This window comes from Podarcis bocagei (assembly GCF_964188305.1).
Source record: "Podarcis bocagei genome assembly, chromosome: 1".
NCBI classification, from domain to species: Eukaryota; Metazoa; Chordata; class Lepidosauria; order Squamata; family Lacertidae; genus Podarcis; species Podarcis bocagei.
In genome coordinates this window covers 55,470,329-55,482,693 of record NC_138125.1, presented here as the reverse complement: position 1 = coordinate 55,482,693, position 12,365 = coordinate 55,470,329, and positions in this window count along the sequence as shown.

Genomic DNA, 12,365 nt, shown 5'->3' with positions numbered 1-12,365 from the left:
AAACATACTTGTCCATCCATTCATCTGTCTATGTTATGACAGGCTCAACGCAAAGTCCTGCTGTACACAGGGCCTGTGATAGGGTTGGAAAAGGATAATTAAAGCCCAGGCTGAACGACTGCAATGGTCTAAACTGCCAGAGAGGTGTCTTTGGTTTCCTACATGGACAGAGTTACCTCTGCTCCCTGGGCCACAATTTGATTTCTGACATTAATATCAATGGGTCTACACTGAGTAGAACTTAGTTGGCTACAACCCAGGGTTAATTAGCCGCTTCCTCTCCTTACCTTTGTCACGCTTTCTTTTATTGTGACATAGTGCCCTGTGACATCATGCTCTTTTGCAAAACAGGATTTTAAAAAGGGTTGATGGAGGGAAGCCATTGATCAAAGTCTCCATACATACAGGGACAAAGGAAACAGAAACTGACTAAGGAAGGTGCAAACGAAGGGCAAATCATCACTAATGTTCGGGCACACTGAACATGAATCAATGAGAGAGAGATAAAGCAAGGTGGATATTTCTCATTAAAGTTGCAGGGGACCTCTGCTATAGGAGATTTATTTTTGAATAAACAATATAGAAGGATATTGGTCACAGGAACAGACACAGCAGATAATATAGCACTATATTAACTACAATTTAAATCATGTCTGCAACTTATTGGGGGGGAGCACTGCTTCAGTAGCAATATACAGGCCTGGTGTAGAAGCAACACCAGCTTCAGACTGACTTATTTGGCATTGAGAAGGATTGACTGAAGTTTCTAATAACAAATGGGTACATGTGACACTGTGCAATTCAGAGCCTTTTCCACTGCTGCCTCTGTCTACAAAAAGAACTCCGAAAGAATTAGTTTTTGTAGAAGACAATCAAATAATAGAAGGCATTTGTAGGTTCTCTTTGAAGTCGTAATTGAAAACAAAGTGGATTTGGCTTCTTCACGAAGCAAGGTACATTGGAGGAAAGGAACTTCCTTCACCACTAAGTGTCAAAGTATTCTGGCCTACTAGCACGCTGGGTCAGAGAATAAGAGAATTGTACCAGCGGAGGGGGCAGTGAGATGAGGGAGAATCGTAAAGCCAACTTTGAAAGCCTGCTCAGATGCTCATAGCATAACATCTTGTTGTGTGTAACCAGATCTATTGAACGTAATAGAAAAAGGGGGTCTCAGAGGCAATTGCTTGGGATCTCTGCAATAAATCAAGTCTCTGTGCAGTTTAATGTTGTGTCACACTTTTTGTGCCCCACCCCCACCCTCTGGCACCATAAATATTGTCAAAAGCAGGAGCTGGACATTCCTAAAGAATAAAGGAGAGGTTGAGGTCAAATTGTGACAACTCACTGGATAATATTCTTCCTCACGACCTACCTGGTAGCATTTAAACTGTAGACTTTAGTGGTAAGACAAGTCCTGTATAGTCAGAAAAACACCAGCCACTTTGAACTCATCCCACGCTGTGTGGGAGAAAATAGCAGGTTATGCGTGTTTATTGTTAAGGTGAATGATTTCCTTTGGCCACCCTTGTGCTGTTCCTTGACACCCATAAATTAACATCACATAACTCTTTGCCCCACACAATCTGTCCATGCCCTTATTTTATTTTTTTCTGGGATTATCATTAGAGCTCCTGTCGAGGCACCAAGTTTATCATGGAAAATTCGGAAACAGCAGAGGAATCCCAAAGAGCCTTTAGGCCACACGCATCCATTCCTCCAATAACTATTTGCCACATTGATGGCTCCTATTTTGCCTGGAGAGCCTCACAGCTGAGCTTTCAGAGAGGCAGGAAGACTTATATGCCTTCCCTCTGCCAAGTTTTTCAGATGCAGGGGAAATGTATGTGCTTTTTGCTCTTAATAGGCACTGTGCAAAAGAAAAAGAAAAAGTGGTCAATACTATATTTCCTGGGCTCCTTTGACAACAATGTATTAACCAACAGATGCTGTTCCCAGAATTCTGCAAATTTCTCATAACTCTGAACAAGGAGCACAACCCAACAGACTTCTCATTTGTCAGAAAGAGTATATTTATTCATTCATAGTTATGGGGGGGGGGATTTATATCCAACCACACAGCCCCTCAGGATGGCTAGGTCTGATAACATGAATTTACTTCTTCTTTTTTCTTTCCTTCTTTACTAGCATTCTGCACCTGAATCCAGTAAAGCTCCTCAAAGTGACAGGACAAACTCTGAAATAGAAGTGTGGAGACAGGACATTCGGTTTTAGGCATCTACAGCCCCACTATCCCTGAGCAATTGTTCCAATGCCTGCCACAGTGCTCTCTGCAGCTCTCTCCATGCACAAAGAGGTATTTTTTATGGAACTTACAAGAGAAACTATCCAGACATCTGAGACTTGGCTTGGAGGGGTCAGGTAGGGTTGCCATTTGTCTGTAATTTCCCGGATATAGCCGGGATTCAGCCGTCGGAAACTGTGTCTGGGCAGAAATCGCTGAAATTTCCAGGAAAACCTGGACGTATGGCAACTCATGTCTGAAGTGTAGATTTTTGTGGGGAAAGGTAAATTACCCCTGGATGGTTAAGTCCAGTCAAAGGCAACTATGGGGTGCAGAGCTCATCTCGCTTTTCAGGCCGAGGAAGCCGGCGTTTGTCCACAGACAGCTTTCCGGGTCACATGGCCAGCATGACTAAACCACTTCTGGCACAACAGGACACCGTGACGAGTGCCAGAGTGCATGGAAATGCCACTTACCTCCTGCCACAGCAGTACCTATTTATCTACTTGCACTGGTGTGCTTTCAAACTGCTAGGTTGGCAGAAGCTGGGACAAAGCAATGGGAGCTCACCCCATTGCACGGATTTGAACCACCAACTTTCCAATTGGCAAGTACAAGAAGCTCAGTGGTTTAGACCACAGTGCCACCCACGTCCCTTTATCTTTTGACATATGGCAACCTTAGCCAGGAGAACTGGAGGCTGACCTTTAGTTGCTTGCACACAACCCTGAGAGCTGTGGTTTTAACACTTTGTTTATTGGATTTTGTGTGGTGGGGGAAGGAGCAATAGTTGGATCACAGTCTGTTGGGAGAAATGTACTCCAACGCCCAACCAGGTATTTTGTACGCTGAGATGGGGAGAAAATGGGATAAAACAATGAGATGGTTGGAAAACAGGAATGTGAATCGGGGTGGGACATGAGTTTTATAAAATATAACAGAATAGATGGAAAATGGAATAGTGGGGAGTGGGCATGGGTTGCCATTAACTAGATTGGGCCAGACCTCAAAGAGACTGGAGTAGTGCTGTGTGTACAACATACACACACCCAAATCCTAGGCCCTTCCAGACTGTCACTATTTTGGGTGGGATTCAGTCACATACTGAAAAATTCAGGTTGTACAATTAAAGTTGATTCGGTGTTCTTGAGCAACAAACTGCTCCCCTCCCAACCCCCCCTTTTCTTTCGATTGGGAAAGTGACAGGAAAATACACTGGAAGCCGGGGGTCAATGTTGCACCGACATGTAATAGTGCCCATTCTGCAGATCAAAGTGTTCGATGGGCATATATAGAATAAGGTGATCCCACAAGTAAGCTGTAGATTGAGTTGGCAACTGTTTTGGAAAAAAACCTCAGGTAAAAATCCTCCACTTGTTTCATAGGGAATCAAAGGAGCAATGAAACTGTTAATATGTAAAATTCAGAAGATAAAGAAAAACTAGCATGATGACCTACTTCCTCTCCCATTCCAGAAGGCAGATAGACCTAACCGCTTTGCTGTAAGCATTCTTGAGCATTCACAGTTCTGCTGACTCCTTAGCCCATATTTCAGTGTCAGTTGTACATAAGGAAGGAAGGAAAGGATTTTGCTGGAGGAAGGAGGGGGGGCGAGTTGTGCCCTCAAAACAAGAACTATTTACAGTTCCATAAGCATGTTAGAGATGGCTGGGTTTTCAATGCAAGGCTTGTTCGAATACATTGTCGGTCTTGTAATTGACTGTCAGCTTGATTTACAATGGCAGCTGTGATGGGTTTGGTGATTTCATTCCAAAAAGCTCTTTGAAATAAGTGAGGGGAAAAGTCAACCCACTGAAGCAACTCGATTTGTTAATATCATCAAAGTCTAGGGAAGGCTTTAGGTGCCACATCAGCTCCAAACACACTTGGCTCAGAAATGCAGCAGCCTAAGAAGAGGCTGTTTATCAAAGCCACCACAATAGCAGTTGGCATGAGGGATGGGCAGGCAGACGGGCGAGGGAGGAATGAACGGACATTCCGGAAGCAGAGCCGTGATACAAACTTCTCATACAATCATGTCCTGATCATTAAAACATCCCAGTTCCTCCAAAGTGCACATAAATAACTTCAGAATCAGTCTGGTGTGCTGCTGCAGATACTGTATAAGCATCTTAGTTTGGCCCAGGTTGCATTTGTGATGGCACTCCTCACTATCAAAAATTATGAATCACTGACGTCTGGCTTCCTGGAAATCACGGATGGGTTTTTCCAACGCTGTGTATCAGGAGCAGCCAACATGCTACCTTCCAGATATTGTCGGAATGCAATTCCCATTATCCATAACCACTAGTCCTGCTGACTGGAGCCGATGGGAACTGTAGTATAGAGACCCCTCCCAGATCTACATTTCCTAGCCCCTTTAACAAAGCACAAACTACAATTTCCATGATTCTTTGGGAGTAAGCCATGACTGATAAAGTGGTATAAGAGTGCTTTAAAGGTTGGTGTGGATGTAACCCAACCTGCCTCAGCCCCAGCCATCATGGTCAGGGTGTAAAGGAGCAGTAGTTGTCACTGAATAGCAAACTTAGATAAAGTAACAGAGATGCTGAAAGTGCAATAGAATGGAGTGTATCTGCATGCTTCTACTAGCTGCGTGAAAATGTCGTTCCTCCGGAACAGGGGTGTCCAAACAGTTGACCTGGTCGATCCCCAGGAGGTTTGGGTCGATCGTGGGCTCTTTTTTGTTTGCGTGGGAAAAAGATAATCCACCCCCACCCCCTCGCCCTGCCCTCCATTCGCGCATGATCTCTAGAATGGAAGAGGGAGTTTTCCCTCAGAGGCTGTTCGTTTCCTGGTCGATCTTTTGGTGAGTGACTTTTCCCTTTTTCCCCTAAAGAAAGCTCAACATTTTTGACCTGCCCCTCTAAAAAAAGGCCAACAGTTTTGTCTGTCCTCCCTAAAAAAAGCTGAACATCTTAGACCTGAAAACCCCACCCCCCAAAAAGGGGTAGATCACTGCCAGTTTTTTATTCTGTGAGTAGATCGCAGTCTCTCAGGATTTGGACGTCCCTCCTCCAGAAGATGGGGAAGAAGCCACTTCCTGGTCTCCCCCTAGAGGCTTGTCAGGAGTTTGGAGGAGTGGGTAGGTTATATAAGGCAGCTCACTCTCCCTTCCTCTCCTGCATGCAAAGTGGGGATTAGCCGGTGGCCATGCTAGGGACAAGTAAGAATTTATTATTCTCACCTGCAACTGGCTTCTACTGGGGGGGGGGGCTTCACCCACCTGCTCCATACTGTTGTGCAGGTTTAGTATAGCTATTGGTGAGAGCTGCATAAATTAGTGGATTGAACTGGTCCCTGCTGAATGTACAGGGAAATGAAAAAGGTTGGCACAGATGGTGATTACCTTGAGGCACTTTTCAGGTGAATAGTGATTCTGGAGACTTGCACACAAAGATTCAGTGCAGATCCCTTTTGAGGCTAGCCTGTGTCACTCACCCTGGGTTGTGGGGCTCCAAGGGGTCATGGGTCATGAAGACCTCCCATCTCATCTGAATGGCGTGGGACGAGGGGACTGGTGGAATGTAAGCCTTCTTCTCTTGCTCCCTCCCTGAAAGGCAGGGTAACCCAAATTATAACATGCTTAGAAGCCTGGTTGTCAGTTTTAAATATTTCCCATGCAGTGGCTTTCACCTGTGTAGATCAGAAGTTCATTTGTATTTAATATGGTGGCCCTAGTTTAAATCCAAATGTTGTGGCATGCCTATTTATAGCAGATCTCCTTAAGCACAGAATGTGTGGGCTTTTTAACATATCCTTTACTGTTAGGTTTGGACTGAAGTCCGTATTTGGAAGGCTAAAATAGACTCCAATTGCTAGATCTCTTTCCTGACAACTAAAGGGCAAGGAATGTAGACTTACTAAGAGTGTTAAAAGTTAACAAGCCAGTAGCTGGCTAATTAGGTTTTAACCAGAATAGTTAAAAGAAAGCACTTAGCAGGCTCGTAGGACAAAATGGTCCTTGAGTCCTATATGTAAGTAGAATAACATGAATGGTACATTCAGTACATTGCCCTCATAGCTGAATAAATGCGGGGAAGGCAAAACAGGAATGAACTATGAATTAGTCTTTTTTTTCCCACAACCACATTACAAAGCAAATGGCTTGCAGCAAAATATTGATGGCTGATATCTTCTGTTAACTTTTAATCTCCGTACTTTTTGAAGCAATTATCCAAGGACAAGTTGCAAGGTGGAAAGACAGTACAGTACTGTGGCTGTACGTTTTTTGCTATTTTCTTTTTCTTTCTTTTTTAGGAGACTAGGGAAAGAGCAAAAGCCAGGATGTCTCAATCAAAATGTAAACGGCATTAGCCTGCTGCACAAGGAGCTAATGCGCAAACCCTAACGTATCAGGAGACTGTCAAGGGAAGACTTTTCTATCCATTTGCCGACGTGAGATAGGGACCTCGTGGTGCATTAACTTGAAAGATGCAGGTAGGACACAGAGCTCAGATGTCGAAATGAGCTACGAGGCTGCCACAAGCTTTTGCTGTAGGACAGTCAGATTCCGGACACATTCTGCCTGCAGTTCTAGTGGCAAAACTGCTGTAGCATCAATGTGGAATTACTTCCAGTTTATAATAAAGAAAGTGACCTCATTACCTCACCCTCGTTTTTTTCTTATCCTCCTCCTTTTTCTTCTCTGCCTCCAAGGACCTTTGATTGCCTTTTATTTCTTTTTCAATCAAGTTCTTTTTATCATCTAAAATATTAACTTAAAAGTAATAACTCATCCTCAGATGCAGGGACGAAGAAACTAATGGCTCCTCCGAGAGGTGTACCTAAGGCTTGATTTTATCTGTTTGGGCTCTAGCATTCAAATGCTTCCATCTTTAGTGAAATGGGGACTATAGAATATTAATTCAAGTGCTATTTCAAAAGCTACCAATAACCACTGGGGACCAATGGTTCTCTTTTGACTTTTATCCCCTTTACCTCCCTTGAACTGCAAGCAGGAAAGTCACACATCCTCTTCTCCTTGAATCTGCTGCTGCTGTTAAAACCAACTCTGAGGTACCCAAGTTCCTCCCTCCAGCAGCTGTCACTAGTCCACATCCATTCCACATCAGGCTGTAACAGAGATGGGGAGGGAAAGGGACAGAGGACCACCCCACAGAACCGGATTTAGGGCGGTGCGGGTGGTTCCCCCACACAGGGCACTGAACCAAGGAGACACAAAACTGAGAAGATCCATTTGGGGGCACAAAATTTTGGGCTCGCACAGGTGCCATATTACGAAATATTTATCAAAGTCTACGCATGCACATCATCAATGCATCCAAGAGGCCAGCAACTTTAGAGGCCTCTAGTTCTCATGTTTTTCTCCCCACCTGGTCCTTAGAAGAACTTTTAACTAACAACTTGTATCTGAGTTCCCCTATTTCCTCCTTCCTTGTGTTAACAGCAGCCCTCTTCAGGAAGATCATCCTGTCATGCCAGCCTACCCACTCCATCCCTTACATATATATGCCAAAATTAATTTTTCCAGTCTAATTGGGGGAGGTCAACGTGCTCATGGAAGAGTAGGTTAACCCTTCCCTCCCCAACTGTGCCAACCAAATGCACCTGTCAGGGACTGGCTGGATGACAAGGAGTGGGGGGCACCAGCCAGGGAACCCCCAAGGGAAATCCCAAAGGAGGAAGGCTCAGATCCTGGGGATAGGTGGTGGGACACCAAGTAGAGGTCAGAGGGAGAAGAGTTGTTGGATGCTGAAGGGGCCACAGGATTTAGTCAACAGAGAGAGTCTGTGACAGGCAGCAGTTCTGACTCAGAGGCTGAAGCAGAGGACAAGGGGCAAGAGGCTACAGAAGAATGCAGGGAGCCTGCCTCTCCTGCTGTGACAAGCTCCCCTCCCGCTTTGTCTTCAAGGGCACACAGTGTGATGCATAGCACAGAACAGAGATTAGACTTCTGGGGAAACATCGAGCAGAGGAGAAGCCTTAGAGAGGATTGAAAGCCGCCAGTCCTGGAAACTGCTCCATTGGGGCAAGACTTACTGGGAAGCATTGCTGAGTTGTATGCTGTTTCTTTGAATACAGAGCTAACTTCTGTGGCAAACTCTGCTTTTTGCTTGCTGACCTGCCCCTGACTCTAGCGCTGACAGCCCACACACACACACATGCTGTACTGTAATTAGGCTTGGAGAAAAAAAGCCTTCTGTTGGATCTCATAAAGAGCTTTTTGCCTCACGGGAGGGGCATTTCGGGGCAGTACAATTGGGACATGAGGGTTAACTCTTTCCTCCCCAGCTGCAATTCTACTTTACAGGTTTTATGCAAATCGGAAAAGAATACATCATAGTAGGTTTGTGTATGCCCTATACAGTGGTACCTTGGGGTTACAAACACCTTGGGTTACAAACACTTCGGGTTACAGACTCCGCTAACCCAGAAGTAGTATCTTGGGTTAAGAACTTTACCTCAGGATGAGAACAGAAATCATGTGCCGGTGGTGTGGCAGCAGCGGGAGGCCCCCATTAGCTAAAGTGGTACCTCAGGTTAAGAATGGTTTCAGGTTAAGAATGGACCTCCGGAATGAATTAAGTTCATAACCAGAGGTACCACTGTATACATCTTTTATGCCCATTACTTACTAGTACAGTTTGCCCTGTTCCTTGATCTGTGTTATTCTGCTCCACAGCTGGTATCTAGAACTCCATTATTACTGTGCCAATATTACGACTCTTCAAGGACATTATTTCAGCTCATGTGGTGTTGTTGGTGGCGGTCTTCTTTTTTTAACTATCATATTGGTACATTTTCCCCAGCTCTAGCATGGCTCTAAATGAGACCAACAGAGGAAATCTCCAACAGTCTTACCTGAATAGCAGTATACAGCTGTAGCACAGCTTTCCTCCTATCTAAGAGTTCTTCAACAACAATCCCAAGAGCGCTGCAGACAGCAAAATAAATAAATTTTCTACCTGGGGGATTGTAAATGGTGGTAGTCTTGTGCCTAAGAGTCTCTTGGGAAATGTTAATGGGATTTTGGGATCTAATTATAGTGTAATTAATACAGTTGTCCCACGTTCTCCTCTGGGATAGAGGGCATAAGAAAGGCATTTTAATGAGCTCTCTTGGGTTTTGGCAGGTATGTTATAAGATGCAGAGCAAGAATTAAACAAATTAAGAGACACTACTCAAGAGACCACAGAAAAGAACCAGTTGTTCAGCTGAGCTAGTTTTGAAAGAATGTTGTAGGAGAAATGTCCCTTGCAGCTCCGAGATAAAGATTCAAAGTGTTGTGAACTTCAGAATGTCGGGAAGATGTAGGAGACCAGCCATTTGCAAAGCAACGATAAGATAAGATAACATCACAAATCACAAGATAAGGCCTTTAGTAAGAATTCTCATGGCTGCAACAGAATACTGCTCTTTCATTGAATAATGAAACAGCAAAATACAGGTCCTCTTGGTTAGAAAGAGGAACATAAAGATACAAGGATGGTTTTCAGCTGCTTTGCTTCAAGTTTCGTAGAATGTGAACCAAGCAATCATTTGCTAAAATCAGAAGACAGTATGAGACTTTCATTGGCCTACAGCAGGTGTGGGGGAACTTTCACCCTCCAGATATCCCTGGACTGCAACCCAGTGAAGGCTATTCCATTAGGGCAAGTGGGGCACCTGCTCCCATACTTAGTTGCAGCCAGTCAGAGGATGAACACCAACCACCACTGATACAACCTCTATCATCCTTGGTGGTTGGCTTATGGGTGTTGTAGTTCAGAAATACCCAGAGGGCCAAATGTTCACCACCACTGGCCTAAAAGTTGGATTTTATTCTTAGTTCAGGGAATATAAATTGTGCAAAAAGTGTGATATATGCATGGGCAACTTTGTCAAATTCACGTTCTCTCGCTTTTTCATTTTTCCAGCCTTAAATTCATTTCTCAACCTTTCCACATCAGTTTGTGGGTGGATAGTATGGAAATTCATCAAGATCTTACTGCGAATTTCTCCTAATATATATGTTTATCTACAATTTTGCCTAATATACACATTTCTGCAAAGCAAATTTTCTTAAATATAATGTATTTTACAAGTTATTTTCACTGTTATATGCATATTTACTCTTATTTTACCCTAAGATATTCATCTTTGTATCTATTACTTGACTGGAGAACTGCATTGCAAAATTCAGAGAAATGTGAATTTTGAGCAATGGCTGTGTTTTGATTTGTGTATTGTTTCGGAATTGGGTTCACTTTTAAATGCAAATTGAATCAAATTTCTCCCCATCCCAACCATAACATTGTTCATGCATTCGTTTTCTTACACCCAAGCTTCCTTCATCTACATTTTGTTTGTATAAAGTACCCTGACTAGGAGTGAAGTGTCCCATTCTCTGTTCAGCTTGCACAGTCCAGGAATAGAAAATGGAGCCTTTTTATTCTTATTCCATTTATTTCTGTCACAGCAAAAGTTGACAAGGCTAGGCATGTTCCTGCTTAGCTTGTAACCTCTCCTCTGGGTCTTCCTCCCTCCACCCCAGCAGTCCTATGATAATGTAATAGGCTGAATCCTACTGGCTTGCAAGCAATCTTCCTTTGCCTCTTTTCCACATGCTCTACCAGCAATTATTTGCAGAGGTCAATAAATGTGCCCTGACATTTATACTGTTTGCAAAGGGTGCAGGACTGTAAGAGACTTATCCCCAAACCTGAATTTCAGCTTTATCAGAAGCTATTTTTTAAAGCTGACTAGATTTGGTTGAATGGTCCGAGAGGATCAACCAAACTTTATTTCAGGGAATCTCAACTTCAGGATTGGAATTGCTTTACTCAAAATTGCTTTCAGGGTAGGTCTCAGCAGAGTGCATGTGGATATAACCACTGTGTGCTGGTCCTGTGGGCTAACCGAGAGGCAAGGTCCGAGTCCAGTCCGAGGTCGAAGGTGCAGTATGGAGGCAGTCCGTAAAAGTTGAAGCTGGATGCAGGTCAGGTAGTCAGGTGAGGTCAGGAGCTCCAGCAGGATAGCAGGACAGGGTTCAGGCAGGAACTGACAACCAACGAAGTTGCTCCCGCAACTTGGGACTGAGGCTGGCTGGCTTTTATCTGTCCCGAGGCACAGGGCGGCCCCAGTCTTCAGGTGACTCGCCTCTCCTGGCCTGGAAGTGAGCACTCCTCCTGCGGGAACTTAGTTCCCTCCGCCTCTCTGCCCTGAGCCTCTGCAGCTCAGGAGAGGCTGGAGGTTTACTGGACCCAGAGGCGACCTCAGCTTCCTCTGACGGGGCTGAGAGTGGAGCACCTGCAGGCAATGGGTCCTTCACCCCCTCAGGAGCCAGAGCAGACTCAGCTGGTGCCTGCACCTGAGGATCCAGCACAGGTGAGGACCCTTCAGGTTCATGCCCCAGCCCCAGCTCAGCTGGTTCTGGAGGCGGGGAATCCTGTGTAGGCTGGGATTCCTCAGGTTCAGCATCCAAATCCAAATCCCAGGCCATCACACACTGCTATACAGTCATACCTTGGGTTACAGACACTTCAGGTTGCGTTTTTTGGGGTTATGGATGCGCCGAAACCTGGAAGTACCGGAATGGGTTTCAGCGGTTGCGCATGCGCAGAAGCGCTAAATTTAAGAAGCGCTGTGGGTTGTGAACACTGCAGGTTGCGAATGTGCCTTCATGGATCACATTCGCAACCCAAGCGTCCACTGTAGTCTTTAAAGACAGAAAGAAAAACTTGCCTAGTGCTTTCTCTTTCCCTGTTATGTTTTTGTGGTATACAAATATTTCAGGAAGCTGAGGCATGCTAAGCATATTTTACATGCACAATTTCTTGTACAATTGAAAACGCTGGTAGCATTTAGATAAATTCAACAGTATGGTAAATATTTGAAGGATGTAAAATGGAGAAACGATTAGATTAGTTATAGTAAAATATGCAGGAATGATAGAGAAGTAAAATGAACCATGAAAGGAGAAGGAGGGGAGTCAATTGCTACATCGTATTATGTAAAAAAATTATTTTGAGATGTATAAACTGAAAAATTAATTTAAAAAGTTACACACACAAATATATAGATATAGATATAGATATAGATATAGATATAGATATAGATATAGATATAGATATAGATATATAGATATATAGATATACAG